The 20559-nt window shown below is 41.7% G+C and overlaps 1 long non-coding RNA gene across 3 annotated transcripts in view; it reads left to right on the top strand.

Moving 5' to 3' along the window:
- Positions 1-3808: 3808 nt before the first annotated feature.
- The window catches only part of LOC137097366 (uncharacterized), a 28285-nt gene continuing 11534 nt past the window's right edge, over positions 3809-20559 (top strand). For all 3 annotated transcript variants that reach the window (XR_010910162.1, XR_010910163.1, XR_010910161.1), the window contains exons 1-2: positions 3809-4014; positions 20450-20519. This is a non-coding gene — a long non-coding RNA (uncharacterized lncRNA). The remainder of the gene's footprint in view (positions 4015-20449; positions 20520-20559) is intronic.

Here is a 20559-nt window from a genome sequence, read left to right as displayed (position 1 = left end):
ACTATGCAAGAATTTGGAGTCTACTCATCTGTAGTAAAGACACAAGAACTATTTCCACACACGTGAAGAAGAATGTTTTCATCTTTCAGGAAAATTATTTCTGTTAAATGTGAATGTAACAATCCCATGTTTTACTGACATTTGTATTTGTATGTATACATTGAGCTTCTATGCATTTAGATACATTTGCATCACTGCAATTAGTGCATACTGGTCTTTTTATGACTAGACTTAATGTCAGAGGAAACCTTTACTTACACACACACACACAGCCGGAGGTAGACTTTAAAAATGTACCTGTTCTGATTTACATTCAAATTAATCTTGAAAATAAACCTACAGAACCTATCTTGTTTATAACTTGGGGACTGCCTGCACTGGCTTGTGCTGCCTTGAATTCTGGTGTGGGAATTGAGGAAACAAGGATAAGAACATTTCTTCCTGAACAGACCAGTTGCATGTAGCATTTTGCATTTTTAAAAGGTGATTAGAAGCAACTATTTCACTTATTTTCAAAAACTGGGTAATATATACATTTTTGACTTATGGTTGCAACTTTAATGACAGGTACATATTTGTGATCTTGAATGATAATTGTGACTAACTGACATGTTGCTAGATTACTCCCCCCCCCCCAACTTCCTTTTCATGCTGTAATTAAATAATTTTCCAAATTTTGACTTTGAGAAGGTCAGGACTTTAGCTTGCTCAACAGTGAAGCCCTTTCTTCTGGTGGTGGCTATTGTCTGTGGCTGGACAACCATCCTGAATATGGCAAGAGGTTGATGGAGTCCTTATTCTTATTCCCATGTCCTAAGATACCCATTTTTTCTTCCAGGGGACACTTTCCATACTTCAAGGCATGCTACAGAATGAAACTAGGAGCATGGGAAGCTGCCATCTTGATGGGCTGAGAGGCTTGTGAATGTGAGGTGCCCATCTCTGACAGAAGTGGGTGATGTGCCAAAGCTCCCTTTGGTCTCACGTGAACCTGATGGGTCTTTTGTACAGCTCTTTCTCAAGTCCATTGACTGTAGCTTTGTCTTTGTCAGCTTGTCAAGCAGAGGTCAAGGAATGGGTGGGGGAATTGCTCTTAGGCCTTGGCGGGATGGGGTGCAAGATACACGCAGACATCCCCCACGCATTGGGTTACAGTGCTAGCAGCAAAAAGATTTGGCAATACACAGAGATCGCCCTGAGGTTTCTGCCCTCTGCTCTTCTTCTGCCTTTGTTCTTCGTGTGCTTTTTATATGGGGAGTCTTTTAAGCCTTGCTGACAGATGCTTCATTGAAATCCCTGGGTAGAAAAGGCTTTTGTGTAACCCAGATAAGAATTTCTTCCAGATAGAACAGTAGACGCGGCTTCCCATATTCTTGTTACTCAGGTCATTCTTCTGATGTAATTTCTAATCTAGAGAAACAGGGTTAGTCAGATACTACAGGAAACTTGGTTTGTGTCAGTTTGCACTGTCCTTTGTGGGGCAAGTTGGTCTAGCCAGTCTGTCCTGTAATATTTACTGTTTACCACTCTTGTGTTTTTAATTTCTTCCACATAAAGCTTATTTGTGCCAGAAACTCTCAGTTTGGAGATTCCACTGTCCAAGCTACATCATGTGGCCAAACTGCATCAGTCTAATCCATTTTATAAAACCTAAAATTTCTTTAAACAATAATGTCATTCAAATGCATCTCCATTAAAACCCATGGCTTGTAAGCATTTCTGGCTCCTGTAAAGGACACTTTTAAAATGTAGGTGAGACTAGTTCAACCATTAGGAAGAATGTGGCAGATGTCTCAAACTGCAGCTTTTAGATATCATGAAAAGGTACCAAATTGTTCCTTGTTTGCTTTTGTTGTTATTGTATGTTCTGCCAAGAATGAGGAAAAGGTGTTTGTGATATTTTCTGCCTCCTGTGCCAAAATTGCTTAATTGGCTTTGGATGCTATCTACCTTGAGTTGGGTGAATTTGAGCAGAGGTAACAACATGTACTACTTTGCCCCAGGCAACAATATGTCATGGGCTTTCCCGAATGGAAGCCAGCATTGCGAAGTTAGCCAAATGCTAGCGATCATAGTCAATAAACATCAGGTCTATTACAAGGTGTATCTGTTAGTTCTGGCTAACAGCCATCCCATTTTTCCCAGGGATCTCTGATAACTCACTATCAATTCACTTTCAACCTTACCATGAGACAAACAAATGTGTTGTTTTAAATACTGAAATTCAGAGCTCATCGACACCCACACCAATGAGAACCAGCGCATATTATAATACCTAACACAAGAGAACCAGGATGACTCTAATCTCACACATAGTTATTTGGCGGTAAATACCAGTACAGAAGTTCAGCTTGTGAGACACACCAAACTTGAATAAAGATCCAGCTGAATGTAATGTATAGCATTTAATTAGAAATTAGTACAGTGTTGAAAGGAAATGCTACAATTTACAGTTGGCCCTCCACATTTACAGGATAGCAGAGCTTTTGAACATTAGGTTTTTGGATTACAACTCCCAGACTCTATCAGATAACATGGAGATTCTGGGAGCAGTTGTCAAAAAAGTAACTTATTAAAGCTCTACTGGAACATATGGTCTACCCAGAACTGTTTGGTCACAGAAATTTGTGACAAAAAAGGGTTAACTTCACTGTGATCCTAGACAACTCCATGCGTTTGATGAAGTGGACTTCAGGTCACAAATCTTATGGCAAATAAAATTTGTAATCATTAAGAAACCAGAAGACCCATAAGAAGACGTGTTTGCAACATTGCATGCTATAATTAATAGTTCTCTAACATGTATGAGTTGTTATTTTTCCCACTTGTTGGGAAAACTAGGGTCAGATCCAGACAGACCTTTATCCTAGGAGAATGCGCGTTTAAAAAACACAGATTTTCCTGGAGGCCTGTCCACACCCACCCCAGAAAGCACGCACATTCTGGGGTGGGTATCCAGATGTTCTCTTGGGACTAACCTGAGAGAACGTCTGGAGGCCCTACCCTCCTCCCCCCAAGCCCCCAGACCCTTTTGAAAAGTAAAAAAAGAGTTCTCCCGGCATGTACAAATGACACGTCGGGAGGGGGGAGCAATTTTCCTCCTCCTCCCCCCACTCTCCTGGGGCATTATTTGTACGCACCGGGAGAGCAGCTACAAGGGTATTCTGCAGGCCGGGTAAGTTTTTTACTTTTCAAAAGGGTCTGGGCACTTGGGGGAGAGGATGTGTATTCCCACAGTTTACTTGGCTTATTTAGCCCAGTAAACTGTGGGAATGGTGACTGTAGTCCAGAAACCAGAAATAGTGGATTTAACCCTCACCTTCCAAGAAGGCACAAAATAAATCCACTATTAAATTAATTTGCTGTAAACCAGGGTTTTCCTGGTTTGTAGCAAATTAATTTGGGACTGTCCAGAATGTTGTCTGGACAGCCCCACCTTTATTGCAGTAGATACCTGTCTGGATGAGCCCTGGGATGGCCATGTTTTCCTCTATTTGATGGGAAGTCTGTCCTCTATTGGAAGTCATTCTTGTTTGAAAAGCTTCTCAATCCAGTTTAAGGATAAAAACACTTAAGATGGGAGAGATCAGAAGCCTCAAGTTGCCTAATACTAGTTATCTTAAAAGCAACCTGAACAGATTTGTTCCATCATTTTCCCTCACTATGGTGAGATGCATTGCATTTCTTTATCTGTTATATGGGCAGAGCCAAACTTATTCAGTAATGTTAAAACGGCTAACTTGTCCCATGGATTTCAATAAGTCAAACAAGAATGATTAAATCTGGAACCAGTCTGTTGGAGGCATGGCTAAATTTGCACCTATGCATTTATACTATAGATAGAGAAGAACAGCGCTCCATGCAGTCATGCCGGCCACATGACCTTGGATGTGTCTATGGACAACGCCGGCTCATTGGCTTAGAAATGGAGATGAGTACCATCCCCCAGAGTCGGACACAACTGGACTTAATGTCAGGGGAAAATCTTTACCTTTACCTAGAGAAGAAGAAGAGGTAAGGTGGGAGAGGGAAAGTATTTATTGCAAGCTTTCTTCTCCATTCTTCTTGTTGATGATGATGATTAAGCCTAAGGGACCACTTTGTGGGAATTCATTTTTCAGTCAAGATCCTTTGCCAGATTCTTGAGCAAGAAAGGAATAGTTTCTCAGCAGACAGTGCCTTAATCTTGAACAAAACAGCAACCACAATAAACACAACCTAGATCAGGTCTATGCTGTATTTGTGTACCTGTGAATGTGAGGCAATTCAAGTGAAATAGCTACAGATGGCTGAGGGGGTTGGAGAGTCATAATCCTAAAAAAAGTAATTTTTCAAATCTCTGGTTATTTGCGTTAGGACAGAAGCTCTTGTTAAATTTCCACATTTTCCCATTTTTGTTGTATATTTTGGAGAGGGCAGGAATATAATGAGGATGTCGCTGTCTTCTGCTGCCCTCTCCCGGTAGAAAATGTCACCTGCCTAGAAAGGCACCTGACAATCTTTATCAAAATAATATTTAGATAATGAGGTGCAGCCTTTTGTCCCCCACTTCCCCTCCCCCCATCACACACACACAAAGTGCAAGTCTTGAATTTAATATGATGGCTCATGACTTCTATGTCAATAGGCTGATGAACCCAATTCCAGTTGATGTCAGAATAGTAAAGGGATATTTATTCGATGTGCTGAATTCTACTCACAAAGTAGTTTCATTGCCTGTGATAACTCCCGTACAGTGCATGTTAAAGCCTAAACATAAATCACCACCCCACTCAACAGAAGCCACAAAATAAGACTTTTAAATATATGTAAATAGCTGCCACTAAATGAAACTAAACACCTGATCCACCTGCTAATATTAAGCAGTCCTGGCTTTTACAACCACTTTATCCACAATGTATTGAGTGGTTAATTTCTGCATAACAGACTACTGATAAAGACATGGGGCAGGTGGGAAGCATGTGAAATCTGATAAACCATATGGCTGGAAATGGACCATCGCTCTTTGCAAAGAACGAAAATTGCATTAAAGGGCAGCTTGTGGTCTGTGTATACACTGGATTAGCTTTTGCATGTTTATAGCAAGGGATAGTGTTGTTTCAAAAACTTGTCAGATCAGTTTGATTGGTGTGATAGCTGGGCAGAAAAAATAATTATCTTACTCAGGCTCAATCATATTTAAAGTAAAAATTATTTAAATCAAGAGACTTCCGTTGATCATGCCTGACTTGTTCCATTGATTTTAAAGGATTTTCTCTAAGCATGATTCAATCTGTAACCATTTCTATTTTTATTATAGGGAGTAAGCCAGTTCTCTGAAATCAGAGCCCTGTATCCTAGGATCTGATCCCAGGTTCTCTGTTTATCCCAGATTATCTGACAGTGCGGACTCCTATAATCCAGTTTAAAGCAGAAAACCTGGGATCAGATCCTGAGTATAGAGCCTGTCTGGAAAGAGAGAACTGTATTTTTCACCATACGGTACAAATATTTCTATTGCCTCATTCTACCCTTTGGTTGGAGTGGGCTGGTTATAGGGTTTTGTAGGTTTAAAAGTATAAACCTCTCTACCAGTAAAAGATTAGACACTGTCATGAACAAAAAAAGGTGGTGCTAATAGTTATCACTATAGACCAGTAGTTCCCAACCTTTTTTTTTTTATACCAGGGATAACTTTGGCTAGGGATCATTCTCTAACATTAGTTCCAAAAGAGTTACGAATCAGTTTAGTTGCCATCTGCTCATGCACAGAAAACCATATTTAATAAGCCTTGGCCCTGTAAGAGGGTTTTGCGAGACCAGTCTCTCTAGTTGCAATGGTGCAGTAATGGTGAGGCCACAGATCATATTTTAGTTCTTGTAGACCACTGGTGGTCCACAGACTACGGGTTGGGAATCACTGCTATAGACTATATCAAGGATTGGATGGTGTATGCCCTTCTTAATATCATTTCTTGTGAGGAAAACAGCAGGATAAGATTTTTTTTTTTGGTCATGTCAGGAGCGACTTGAGAAACTGCAAGCCGCTTCTGATGTGAGAGAATTGGCCGTCTGCAAGCATGTTGCCCAGGGTATGCCCGGATGATTTGATGTTTTTATCATCCTTGTGGAAGGCTTCTCTCATGTCCCCGCATGAGGAGCTGGAGCTGATAGAGGGAGCTCATCCGCCTCTCCCTGGATTCGAACTTGCGACCTGTTGGTCTTCAGTCCTGCTGGCACAGAGGTTTAACCCACTGCGCCACCGGGGGCTCCCTCGATTATCCTAATACAACACTGAGAAATAGGATGCTGGAATAGATCAGTCCTTGATCTGATTCAGCAGATCTCTTTCTCAGAGCCTAGAAAATTTACTTTTGGGCAACAACATCAAGAATCCCCCAACTCGATGTTGGCTGCTTTTATGCTGTTACGTTCTTAGAAATAGAATAAGCAAACATATCCCAAACAGTGGTTCCTCTTGCAGGTCTCTTTAGAGAACGGTGGTTGCCGTCGGTTTAGTAAATCCTCCTCTTTGTTTACATAGAATTGTAATTATGGGAAGTATTTCACATAATCTAGTCTTCTCCAACCTGATGCCCTCTAGAAATGTTAACTTACAACTCTAATCATTGTCTGCTAGCACAGGTAAGGCAGCAAATATCTACACATCCGAGAATAGACTGAAAGCCTCCTTTAAATCTTTGGGTTCCTATCCCTGTCTGTCTTTCACAATCCTTCCACAAAATAAATCTATATCACCTTCACTCCTACCCAGAACTCAAAGTGTAGGCTTGGCATATGAAATTACTCACTGCCCCTTCACTTAATGTAACATTATTTGAACCAAGTAATGCAACCCTCTTAAATCGCTGTTACTTTATAAATAATGTATTGTTCTTCATAACAGAAGCATATGGTTATATCAGGAAGCTGATACCAAGGATGAAAATGCTCTGTTTGGGAGACTGTGGCTGGAATGGAACAGATGTATAAGTTGAACATGTGTTGCTACAGAATTTTTAAGGCAGGGGTGGGAACCACGCAGCTCTTTGGATATTGCTGGAATGGAGGTCTCAGCAGTCCTTACTGGCACAGCCAACAGAGAATAATTCTAGAAATTGTAACCAAACAACATCTGGAGAGCCACATAATTCCAGCTGCTGGTACAAAAGAACTATCTGTTTTTAATGTTAACACATCTGCAAAAAGGATATACTATTCCTTTGCTCAGATTCCATGCAGAAATTGTCTGTGTGTGTGTGTGTTTGCCTAGCCACAGGATCACTTGTGCACAGAACTTGAAAAACTCACTCTAATTTCCCTAAGCTGTGTGTGTGTGTGTGTGTGTGTGTGTGTGTGTGTGTGTTGTCAAATTTGAATTCTCATCCTTACATTGTCCATGGAGCTGTTTTGTGCACACCAAAAGCAGCAGATCATGCTGTAGAGCTTTCTTCTGGTTTATGCTGCCAGAAAGTGTACTCTGCAATTATCATTGGGAACAAAAGAGCTTTGGAGTGATGGTGGTGGCGGAGATGTAAAACAAGAAACCACTATGGACAAAAACCAATGAAACCTAATTTGCTTTACATAGATGGTGAAGAGAGGAAGGGGCAAGAGGTCATGTTCCCTTTTCTCCTTCTTTGGGGAACTCCATCCATTAATTTAATATCATTTCTTTTGCCTTGCCTTGTGAAGATGCATCAGGAACAAGGGAGGGGGAGGAAGGGGGATACTGCTGGCTTTCCTCTGGGAGCCGTGAACCACTCAATTAATCATCAGGGCTCCTTTCAATAGGAGCAGCCCAGCTGTGATGCTAGCCAATCCTAAAGGCAGCCATCCATCAATGTCTGAGTCAGGAACCAATCCAGGGAAGGCACCCTTGTCAACCACTAGCCAATAGCACAGCCTTGAGTTCAAGGGAGAAACTATAAAAACAAGGAGCTGGTAGGAATTAAGTCCCCATTCTTTGATCTTGCTGTTCCTGGAACTGCTAAATCACATTAGATAGAAAAGGAATCAGGTTTATGTCCATGTTCTTAAAAGATGTATAGCCATGATTGTAGGCATTTGGCAATCAGGACATTTCAAACTCATAATGTTGGATTTTAGTCAAATGTCGGTCTAGGTATTATTTATTTTGTGCTATGGTGGCAAGTTCAGTTTTGAAGGATCTAAATTGTGAGAACAAAAGGAAACATAAGTGCAAATAATGCTTACATTAGGAGCCCAGGTGGCGCAGTGAGTTAACCCCTTGTGCCGTCAGGACTGAAGACCGACAGGTCGGAGGTTCGAATCCGGGGAGACCAGGAGAGCAAGTTGAGCTCCCTCTGTCAGCTGCAGTTCCCCATGTGAGAAGACTCCCACAAGGATGGTAAAACATCAAAACATCCGGGTGTCCCTGGAGCAACGTCCTTGCAGATGGTCAGTTCTCTCACACCAGAAGCAAGTTGCAATTTCTCAAGTTGCTCCTGACACACACACAAAAATGCTTACATTCTTAAATCTTCGATAGACTTAGGCTAAAGCCTTGGAGAAAACTTTCTCATATGGCCTGACATTGGAGTAGATGTATATAGGATTTACTGCCAGAAGAATTACAATTGGTACGTTTTACAGTTCAAATACCAAAAGTAAGAAGGTAAATTTTAATGGGAGGGGGGCGGGTATCCTTACAGAGAAGCCTCTCTTCTTTGCCAAATAAACTTGCAATAATTTGAAAATGGATAATCTATGTTGGTCTGCTCTGAATTCTGGCTTTCTAGCTACTTTTTTCTAGTGTCTTTTTAAAAGTTGAATTAAAGGCATTTGGTAGCACTGAAAATAAATCTGGAAAATTTTCTGAAAGCTGAGTAGCGTTAAAATTAAATTTGTTAAATTTGTTTAAATCTTTTATTTGATGTTATGGATAAAATTAAGCAATTTCAGGAAATATTTGAATTGATGGATGACAATCATTCTAAGAATACATATTTAAAGGAATTTAATATATCAATACATATATTTAATATATTTAATACATATTTAAAGGAATTTACTTTGGGCAGGTTTGCATCTTAAATGGCACTTTTTGTTATCAGAGACAGTAAAGTAAAGACTTTTCATAAAGTAAAATGTCTCCAAACTTTCCACTAAAAGAGGTGCTCAGTTATTTGGAAACTGTTTTGTAAAGTCCTAGTTAGTACCCCAATGTTTGGGGAAGAGGAACACTAAGACATCAGATATATAAGACGGATCTCAATTTATTATACAAATTCTTTTTTAAAGACCCAATAAATCAAGAAAGCAAATGTTACATGGTGTAAAACAGTCGTGGGCAAACTTCACCCCTCCAGATGTTTTGGACTTCAACTACTGGCTGTTAGGAATTGTGGGAAATGAAGTCCAAAATACCTGGGGGGCAAGGTTGAAGTTTGCCCATGCCTGGGGTAAAAGGTCAGAAACTGAAAGTTGCCAGCACAGCCTTCCTCCCAATTCTAGTAATTGTCAACATTCAGCAGTAATCCCCCCCCCCCCCCCCCGCACATTCTGAAAATATTACCAGTCTCAGATTTCAGATATTCATGGCTAATATACGTTTGCACTGAAAGATGTACTGCTTTGATTCCATTGCTATATGATCCAGTAATAAAATACAAGTAAAAATGCAGTAATATAACAAAACATGATTTAAAACAAGTTAAAATTGTCATAGTGAAAATCTACGTCAGAAGATAGTTCAGGTTGAAGATCTAAACACTACAGCATTAATACACACTGAAAATACTGGGTGCTTGTAATTTGCACAATCAACCATTGTGGGTCGCTGTTTCACTTGTTAAACTGAGGTTTTGGAGATTGGGATTGGTTTGAGCATCATTAGAGCTATTTTGCAGTTCTCATGAGATTGGGGGAAAGGTTGAGTTAGGAGAAAATTATTATTTATTATTTTATTAGAGCTTGGGAAAATGACCTTTTTGAGACTACAGCTCGTAGAATTCTTTAGATCATGCTGGCGAAGGGATTCTGCAAGTTGTTTTCCAAACATAATGTATCTATTTTCAAGCCAAGAGAACTGCTAGAAAATTAGGGGAGGGGGGTCTTTCTACACACAGCCCCTTTTCCTAGCACCTAATGTATAAAAATAAATGATTTTGGGGATTAAGATGGACAGCATAATAGAAACAATATCCCCTCTCTGTGTTTTTGTACCTTCAGATCTCCTACCAATTTATGGTGACTGCATGAATTTCCTAGGACTTTCTTAGGCAAGGAATACTTCATAGTTGAAGTCTAGTCAGGTCTGACTCTGGGGAGTGATGCTCATCTCCATTTCTAAGCCAAAGAGTATCCTAACTCATGAGGCCGACATGACTGCAAGGAACGCCATTACCCTCCTGCTGAAGCAGTACCTATTGATCTACTCACATTTGCATGTTTTTGAACTGCTAGGTTGTCAGAAGTTGTGGCTAACAAAGGGGAACTTACCTCGTCCACGGTTTCAAACTGCCCACCTTCCAATCAGCAAGTTCTGCAGTGGTTTGACCCGTTGTGCCATTGGAGCCCCATAGGGTACTGAATATAAAATGAGCCATACTGAGTGAGACCTATTTCCAGATGTGTTTGGATTGGAATCTGGGGGTTGTGTGTGTGTGTGTTTAAAAACTTTGAAAAGTGGCCTTTTGAGACTATAGTCTTTAGAATCCCTCAAACAGTATTCTGGAATCCCCCCCCCCCCCCACCTCCCCAAAGTAAGATTTCAATTCTCTATTCATGCTTCTTAAAATTCCACAGCACTGTTCGTAACAGCTGACCTCCAGTTAGAATGCTCAAGTGCCAGGATTTCCCAGTTCTGGCATTCCTCACCATTGCGTTATTACCTTCCTAATGTTGAGTAGCGCTGATGGGAATTGTATTCAACCCTGTTTAGATGGACACGTGTTCTCTACTCCTGATTTATAGAACGAGAAATGAGTTTTTTGTCCTCTTTTTGCTTTGATTCTGCCTTGCCTTGAGCCTGCCACTCAAAGCAAGCCCAAGGAAGCAGAATGTCTTGGGCTTGCCTTGAGTGGAAGGTTACAACGCTTTGGGACTTCGAATACAACAATCCCACTTCTTTTTTGGAGCCCCCGGTGGCTCAGTGGGTTAAACCCCTGTGCCAGCAGGACTGAAGACCGAATCTGGGGAGAGCGCGGATGAGCTCCCTCTATCAGCTCCAGCTCCTCACGCGGGGACATGCCTCCCACAAGGATGATAAAACATCAAATCATCCGGGCGTCCCCTGGGCAACGTCCTTGCAGATGGCCAATTCTCTCACACCAGAAGTGACTTGTAGTTTCTAAAGTCGCTCCTGACATGACCAAAAAAAAACCCTTCTTTTTGTCTTAGTTTGAACTACAGTCTTGTTTTTTGTTTCCTTTCTCACGTGGCTTCCTGGAGAGGGGGCCGGAGGGGAAGAATAAAGCCATAGCTTGAATTAATATGGTCAATCTACTCTCTTTTGTCAAGATATGACATTTCAGCTCAGAGCAAGCCAAAGAGACTCAGTTCATAACAATACACTCCTTTTAGCCATGATAGCATGAAATTGTCTCCCTCTTCCATCTATAGAAGACTTGAAATCACAGGCTATTACTCATGGCGAGGTATGATTGTCTTCCAAGGGTAGAGTCTCGATAGTGGGGCCATAAGTGGCTGTAGAGACCTATTCTGGATCTGCACGGTCGTTCGCAATGAGAACATACATTTCCAGATGGAAAGCAGCCCCAACAAGCTACAAAGGAATCTATCTCCAAAGTAGGTTTAGCCTCTTGAATAGGTCTTCTAATGTCCTCTGGACATTGTGGGCCTGCAGCTCCATGACGGTTCATCATCAGCTATGCTAGGTAGGGCTGTTAGGAGTTTGGGCCCTGAAATTTCTGGAGGGCCACATGGTCTCTCCCTGCTGCTCTGAATTCTGTTCTAATGGCCCTGTTCTATAGGACTTACCAAAGTTAGTTTCCTGCCTGAGACGGAATAGCTATGGGCCTATTCCTCCAATTCAAAGACTGTGAATATTGGTGGTGTGGGGTGAAGGCTACATATCTGTGTTCTCTGAACTTCCTGTCACTTGCCCTCTGATGATTTGACTGCATATAAGGTGCCTAGTGTTTGCAGAAGTGTTTAGAATCAGGATATTCAACTACGTTTGTATTAATTATCAGATCTGCAACTGCTAGACCCTTTCCAAACATTTCATGTTGGTGACACACATCATTTCATGACACAATAATTCAATTTTACTAGCACAACAGAGGTTAAATCAACTCCTTATAAGATAGTGGTTCTCAAGCTGTGGGTCCCCAGATGTTTTGCCTACAACACCCAGAAATCCTGGCTAGTTTACCAGCTGTTAGGTTTTCTGGGAGTTGAAGGCCAAAACATCTGGGGGTCCACAGGTTGAGAACCACTGATTTAAAGCAATGCATTGCCTTACAGATGTTGGCTGGTATACTGTTAATCTGTCTCGGCTACAGTGGACTCTTTCAATCAGTCCTTGAATTGTAAACCAATACATAGTTAGTTCTAATAAGACATGTGGACACCAACATAAATTGGAATAACAAAATGTCAAGGGGACACAACATATCTCATGAAAACCTTTCATTTATATTTTTCAAAATAAATTATTTGTAAGATAATAGCATACTTTTCCAAGATTTTTGTCATTTCTCATTACACTTATGCAACATACTTACACACTGCAGCTGACCCACTAACGTAGTGGTTCTCAACCTGGGGTCCCCAGATGTTTTTGGCCTACAACTCCCAGAAATCCCAGCCAGTTTGCCAGCTGCTAGGATTTCTGGGAGTTGAAGGCCAAAAACATCTGAGGACCCCAGATTGAGAACCACTGCAACGTGTCACGAGACACAGTTTGGAAATCTCTGTGCTAGAGCGTCATACTGAAAGATGTAAAAGGCCAAGGTGCAAACTTCAGATTTGGTAAGACACCATTTATTTATTCTGACCCAAGGACCAACATGCCCATTGTCTTTGTGTTTGTCTGTGTGTGTAGAATGCTATTTTATTCGGGAGCTATTTTACCATATTATTTTCCTTCCTGAGCACTACCTTTCTCAATTAGATAAATTAAATAGCACGGTGTTACCAGTCTTTGTGTTTAAAACATTCTGGTTAATTGCAAGGGCTGAGTGGCCAAAAATATCCTGTAATTAAGTTCCTAAGATCGTCGAACCTTATGTCTCTCCTCTGGTCCTCAGGATGAGGAATCTCAGGGCAAGAATTGTACCTTAAAATCTCTGTGTTTGTGTGTATGTTTATTCCTCACTTGTTAGACCTGATGCTTCTATTTGAACAGTTACACTATCTTGGCAACCACCTCTCCACAAAAGTCAACATTGTCACTGAAATACAACATCACCTGAGCTCTGCGAGTGCAGCATTTTTCTGAATGAAGCAGAGAGTGTTTGAGGACCGGGACATCCATAGGGATACCAAGGTGCTTGTTTATAAAGCTATTGTCCTCCCAACCCTGCTATACGCCTGCAAGACGTGGACTAACTACAGACGTCACATGTAACTCCTAGGACGATTCCATCAGAATTGCCTCTGAAAAATCCTGCAAATCTCTTGGGAAGACAAGCAAACAAATGTCAGTGTGCTGGAAGAAGCAAAGACCACCAGAACTGAAGTGATGGTCCTCCGCCATCAACTCCGCTGGATCGGCCACGTTGTCCGGATGCCCGACCACCGTCTCCCAAAGCTGTTACTCTACTCCAAACTCAAGAATGGAAAATGGAATGTTGAAGGACAGGAAAAGAGATTTAATGATGGGCTCAAAGCCAACCTTAAAAACTGCGGCATAGACGCTGAGAACTGGGAAACCCTGGCCCTTGAGTGCTCCAGCTGGAGGTCAGCTGTGACTAGCAGTGCTGTAGAATTTGAAGAGGCATGAATGGAAGGCAAAAGAGAGAAACATGCCAAGAGGAAGGCATGTCAAGCCAACTTCGACAGGGACCACCTTCCACCTGGAAACCAATGTCCTCACTGCAGGAGAACATGCAGATCAAGAATAGGGCTCCACAGTCACCTACGGACCCACCGCCAGGACACCAATCTTGGAAGACAATCCTACTCAGAAAATGAGGGATCACCTAAGTAAATAAGTATTTGAACATTTAATGCTTAATGCCACCATTAATGGTTACCCCTTGTAACTGTCACCCTTATAACAATATAACCCACCCTCTGTAACATACAAGGGGTTCTTCCTAGACCTCATGTTTTGGTGCTGATTCAGAATAATCCTAACTCAATAACCGTGCCTGTAAACCATAATCTCTGTCATGAATGTCAGCATGCCTTGAACCCCAATACGTGGCACCTGACCCTAAGAAGGGAAAGACATTCTGCGCATGCTCAGACCCAACGTTTTTTGTTGTTGTTTAGGTTTTTTTTGTTTTGTTTGCTTGTTTGTGGGTTTTTTGCATATTCCAGCAAGGAGGCAATGAAAACAAGTCTGAGCCATTCTGAATGCTGTATTTACATCCAGGTAGAGGCAATGTGGATTCTCAGAAAACAGCTTGAAAGAGATAGCTGTCTCTAGCTCAGAAGAGATTCCTGCAGGTTTGGGTGCTTACCAATCTTGGGCAGTAGGTGGCAATGCAGGATCAGATATCAACTTTTCTTTTTAATGGCAATCTGCCCTGGGAAAATGAAACAAGCAAGGCAGAAAAGAGGCATCCCCGGGGGTGGGGATGAAGGAAAGAAAGAAGCAGGTGCTCAACCCTCTCAGGGCACTTCTACATTGCCATATAATCCAGAATATCAAGGCAGATAACCCACATTATCTGCTTTGAACTGAATTATCTGAGTCTACACTGCCAGATAATCCAGTTCAAAGCAGATAATCTGGATTTTATACAGCTGTGTAGAAGGGCCTCACAAAAGTGCACTATTTTCCTAGGAGAAGTAAGCGTCAGAAGAGCTGTCACTATTCTACAGAGTGCTGCAGGTTGTATGAGACTCTAATATATCTTGTTTCTCCATCATGGTTTTTAGGTAGTGCACGGTTCCAGTAGTAAGGCTTCACATCAGAAAACACAATGCCAACCCAGAGTATTGAGCTGCCTGATACAAAAAGCAGGAGGACTTCACTACTACAATTGTTGCATCTACACTCCAATCAGAATGACAATGGATCTCTTTACTTTGACACACTAGCATGGAACAATGTTCTTCATTGTACCTAAGTTAACAGGCACAATTTAGTGGCACAGAGCAGGGTAAAAGGGTAAAGGTTTCCCCTTGACATTAAGTCTAGTTGTGTCTGACTCTGGGGGGTGGTGCTCATCTCCATTTCTAAGATGAAGAACCAGCATTGTCCAAACACACCTCCAAGATCATGTGGCCAGCATGACTGCATGGAGCACCATTACCTTCCTACAGAAGCGATACCATTTGATCCACTCACATTTGCATGTTTTCAAACTGCTGGATTGGCAGAAGCTGGGGCTAACAGCGGGAGCTCACCCGCCGACCTTTCGGTCAGCAAGTTCAGCTCTTTAACCCGCTGCACCACCAGGGGGCCCTACAGAGCAGGGTAGCTGATTTATTATTTATTATAAGTATTTATTATAATAAATCAGGGTAGCTGAATTATTATTGATCGATTTCCTAAAATCATAGGGTTGGAAGAGACCACAAGGGCCATCCAGATGTTGTGGATAAATCAAATTAGCATTGTTAGGTCTCCATGGGGAGGACATTCCAAAATTGGAAGCCCACAGATGAGAAGACCCTCTTCCACATCCTCACACAGTGGATTGACCCATCTGGAGCCTCCCTCCCACCCAGTAGTTTATAGAAGTCAAGGGGAACAAGAGAAAGGAAGTCTCTTTCAGTCTCCTAATCAACTTCCTCTGCTTAATGAACTGTCCTGCTGGGGGAAAGAATGTCACTGTAAACTTGTTCATCTCTATCTATATGTCCTAAATCAGGGGTCCTCAGACTTTTTAAACAGAGGGCCAGGTCACAGTCCCTCAAACTGTTGGGGGGCCAGATTATAATGTGAAAAAAGCATGAATGAATTCCTATGCACACTGCACATATCTTATTTGTAGTGCAAAAAAACACTTAAAATTGTTCTTCATTTTAATTATTGTATTGTTTTTAGTATTTCAATGGGAAGTGTGGGTCTGCTTTTGGGTTGTTTGGATTGTTTGGATTGTTGTTGTTATTGTTGTATGCTTTCAAGTCATTTTAGGCTTAGGTTGATCCTGAGCGAGGGCTGGGTAAATGACCTTGGAGGGCTGTATCTGGCCCCCGGGTTTTAGTTTGAGGACCCCTGTCCTAAATGTTTCAAAGCCACAGTTTGATGGAGAGCACTTCCCTCCCAATGGTTTCTTTCTAGGACTTTTTTTTTTTGTCATGTCAGGAGCGACTTGAGAAACTGCAAGTCGCTTCTGGTGTGAAAGAATTGGCCGTCTGCAAGGATGTTGCCCAGGGGACGCCCGGATGATTTGATGCTTTTATTATCCTTGTGGGAGGCTTCTCTCATGTCCCCGCATGAGAAGCTGGAGCTGATAGAGGGAGCTCATCCGCCTCTCCCCGGATTTGAACCTGCAACCTGTCGGTCTTCAGTCCTGCCGGCACAGGGGTTTAACCCACTACGCCACTGGGGGCTCCCCTTTCTAGGACGACAAGTCCTCTTGTTGGAGGCAGGTTATGGGGGATTTAGTCTGTTTCTCCCCCTAGTTTGGGGTTTTTGCATGTCTCCGTGGGAGAGAATTTCTTCCAGAAAGGTTTACATCTTAGCACCTGATTATGTTATAAATAACTCCCTCTCCAGCTGTGAAGAAAAGCAAATGCAGATGCAAACTTTTTCTACATCTGCGATTCCATTTCCCCCTCTGTGCCCTTTGATGGTGGCTCCATCTTAGTTCCCTGCAATCTCAAATCAAAAGAGATCTCTGACGTCTGTTGACCCCCCTCTGGCGCACTGACATAATGTTGGCCGTGGAGTCAGACATATGGAAGTTTCCACATCTGTTGGGCCCTGGGATCTTTCTGTTTGGTCCTAATGTAAAACAAATGTGAGGCCCTCTGCCTCCTGCCTATGTTATAAAGAAGCAAGTCCACAGCTTACTGTAAAAACAACAAACGCAATCTCTATGTTGCATGCTGTGTGCAAGGCAGCCCTGAAAAGAAAAATATTTAAGTACAATAAAATGCCTTGCGTGGCTCATCACTGGGGAATCATTGCTGGGTGACGTATAAACTGTTCAAAATCAGGGCCTAGAATGGGGTGGGGATAGAAATGATGATTTCACTTATAATCTCCTGTGGTGCGAACAAGATGAATACTTCTATTCTGTTCAGCTGCACGCAACCCAGTCATATATACTGATCTCTGGAATGTTACCTTTTAAAAACCAGTTTGGATGAGAGATTCTGGGTATTGCACAATGCTTCCAAGTGTCTGGGAAACATAAGACAAAAGACCACAAGGACCAGCTTAGGGTTGTCACTTGGCTTTGATCTGTGTCTTTATTCAATGTGTTGTCAGTGGCCGGAACCACTGGATTGCTGTGAGTTTTCCAGGCTGTATGGCCATATTCCAGAAGCATTCTCTCCGGACATTTCACCCACATCTATAACAGGCATCCTCAGAGGTTGTGAGATCTGTTGGAAACTAGGCAAGTGGGGTTTATATATCTGTGGAATGTCCAGAGTGGGAGAAAGAACTCCTATCTGTTAGAGGCAGGTGGGAATGTTGCAATTGGCCACCTTGATTAACATTGAATAGCTTTGCAGTTTCAAAGCTTGGCTGGGGAAATCTTTCATTGGGAGGTATTAGCTGGTCCTGATTGTTTCTTGTCTGAAATTCCAATTTTCTGAGTATTGTTCTTTATTTACTGTCCTGATTTTAGAGTTTTTTTTTATTACTGGTAGCCAGATTTTGCTCATTTTATGGTTTCCTCTTTTCTATTGAAATTGTCCACATGCTTGTGAATTTCAGTGGCCTCTCTGTGTGGTCTTACATGGAAGTTGTTTGAGTGATCCAGTATTTCAATGTTCTCAAATAATATGCTGTGCCCTGGTTGGTTCATCAAGTTCTGAGGAAAGTTCTGAGAGTGCCTTGGACTGTGAGAAAAAAGTTATATTTTGTATGGCAAGTCCAGAATACCCCAGCTAGCAAGGCAGACAGTATTGCTGTTCCAAAAGTAAACTTTTCAAAGTTTGTGCTCACTTGTAACCCAGTTTTATTGATTTTTTGCCAGTGTCAAAACTGGTGTTTCTGAGAAGCAAAATTTATTTACAGATATTTTAAAAGTCAAATGTAAGATGGGCATGTGAAAGATTGCTACCCAACAGTTATTTAAATCTCATAATTTCAAGATGTCATGTAACATTGTCTCTTATCCCTTTACAGTTCAAGTTCAATGCAAACTGTTTCGCAATCACACTTACTGCTGTTAGTTGCTGTCAAGTTCACTTTGACGAATGGTGACCTTGTTAAAGTACACAGATGTTAACAGGCCTTTGAGGACCAATTGTACAAGGCCCATTCACACTGAACCATGTGCTGGGTTTTCCTTTTGTTTTTCCTTTTAAAAAATAGTTGTTGTTTGTACCTGGCTTTAATTTTGTTATATATTTTGATCACTTTATAGTTTTTGTATTTCATTAATTTAAAACTTGAAAAGTCTTGAAAATCCTCTCAAGTTTGCAACTGGGAAAAACCTCTGTTCTCTTTAGAAATCTGGAGGTCCTCTAGCATGACTAATCCACAAAAGTCAAAACAACATATGTGGAGGTGTGACTGTAGGCCGTGGCAGCGCAGTGGGTTAAAACCGTTAAGTTGCAGAACTTGCTGATTGGAAGGTAGGCAGTTCGAATCCATGGACAGGTTGAGCTCCTATTGTTAGTCCCAGCTTCTACCAACCTAGCAGTTCAAAACACAAAGGCGGCCCTAGGTAATTTTCAACGGTAAGCAAACAGTATTTCCCCTCCCCCCCCCCCCCCCCAACCAATCACTGATATATATTTTCTGTTCGTCATGGGAGTTCTGTGTGCCCTTTTTGTTTCAGTTTCATCATTGGTGGAGTTCAGAATGCTCTTTGATTGTAGGTGAACTATACATCCCACATACAACTATACAACTATACAACTCGCATATGTCAAGGTCTATTTTTCCCCAAGAGTGCCTCAAGAGCGCCCTTGGGCAAAATCAACTATACTGCAAATGCTTACTTTGTGTAATGGGTTGAGCCGCCCCTGTCAAAACATGTAAATATGAGTAGATACGCAGTTCAAATCCATGGACAGGTTGAGCTCCAGCTTCTACCAACCTAGTAGTTCAAAAACATGCAAATGTGAGTAGATCCATAGGTACCTTTGGCAGGAAGGTAATGGTGCTCCATGCAGTCATGCTGGCCACATGACCTAGGAAGCGTCTACAGACAATGCCGCTCTTCAGCTTTGAAATGGAGATGAGCATCACCCCCCAGAGTTGGACACAAATAGACTTAATGTCAAAGGGAAACCTTTTAGACTGTAGTTTAATAGTGAACTGGTGGACCAAATCCTCACAATCTAAGTCCAGCCTCAAAAATGTTTGACATCTTCCATAGTTTGAAGCACAGTTCCCATGATCCATTTCAATCAGGGGTTATACGAGTTGTAGTCCAAAACATCTGGAGAGTACCAGGTTACCCATGTCTGCTCAGATTTTGGGATTTTAACTGGGTTGCATGGGAGAGTGATGCTACTCATATGGTCCGTTTTGCTAAGTGGCCACCTGTAGATCCATCCCTGGATTAAAATATTTGAAAAGCACATGGATCCTTCAAAAAAGGAAATATTTTGGGGGTGAATGCCGTTTTCCTGCTTCTTGGCAGGGGGTTGGACTGGATGGCCCACGAGGTCTCTTCCAAGATGTTTCACTGCCATATCAATAAATGGGAAGCAATGGATAGGACTGTATTGCCACTGCAGTGTCATATTTACCCCAGAAGATGTCAGGCTAAGTTTATAACTCACCAGCTACAAACCAATCAGAGCAAAAACAAATGAGAGGAAGTATCGAACTCCATGCATGAAATGTCATTACACGGACTGGTAGGCATGCTTTGATGTTCCACATATATCCCACATTTAGTCTAAGCAGAACACTTTCAGGAAAAAACACACTCAAAGATTTCCTTTGGGGTTTTTTGCACTATAACTTCCAGAACCACTTAGCTGATCTGGTCATTGGGGGATTCTGGGGGCTATAGTACAAAAAGTAACTTTGCAAACCTTAATCTCTTCTGCAAGTCATTCAAAGGATCATGGAGATATTTGTGCAAATATGTCTTTTATTTTTCTACCATTTTGTGGATCTGAAGAAGGGATACTTCAGAGGCACTTGGGAAAATCATTGTGGATAATATGGGTGGCAGTAGATGAGAATTGCAATTCTTTTATCTTTCTTATCCCTTCTTACCAGAATAAAGCATCAAACATCTATTAAAAAGAGAAAGGTGAAATAGCTGCTCGGAATCTTTTGACTGGCAATGGTAAGTTATATTTATCTGGAAGGAATCCCTTGATCATAGA

The sequence above is a fragment of the Anolis sagrei genome, chromosome 6 (assembly GCF_037176765.1).
Source record: "Anolis sagrei isolate rAnoSag1 chromosome 6, rAnoSag1.mat, whole genome shotgun sequence".
Lineage (NCBI taxonomy): Eukaryota > Metazoa > Chordata > Lepidosauria > Squamata > Dactyloidae > Anolis > Anolis sagrei.
The sequence above is the reverse complement of the archived record's forward strand: the minus strand, read 5'-3'. Positions and strand labels throughout refer to the sequence as shown.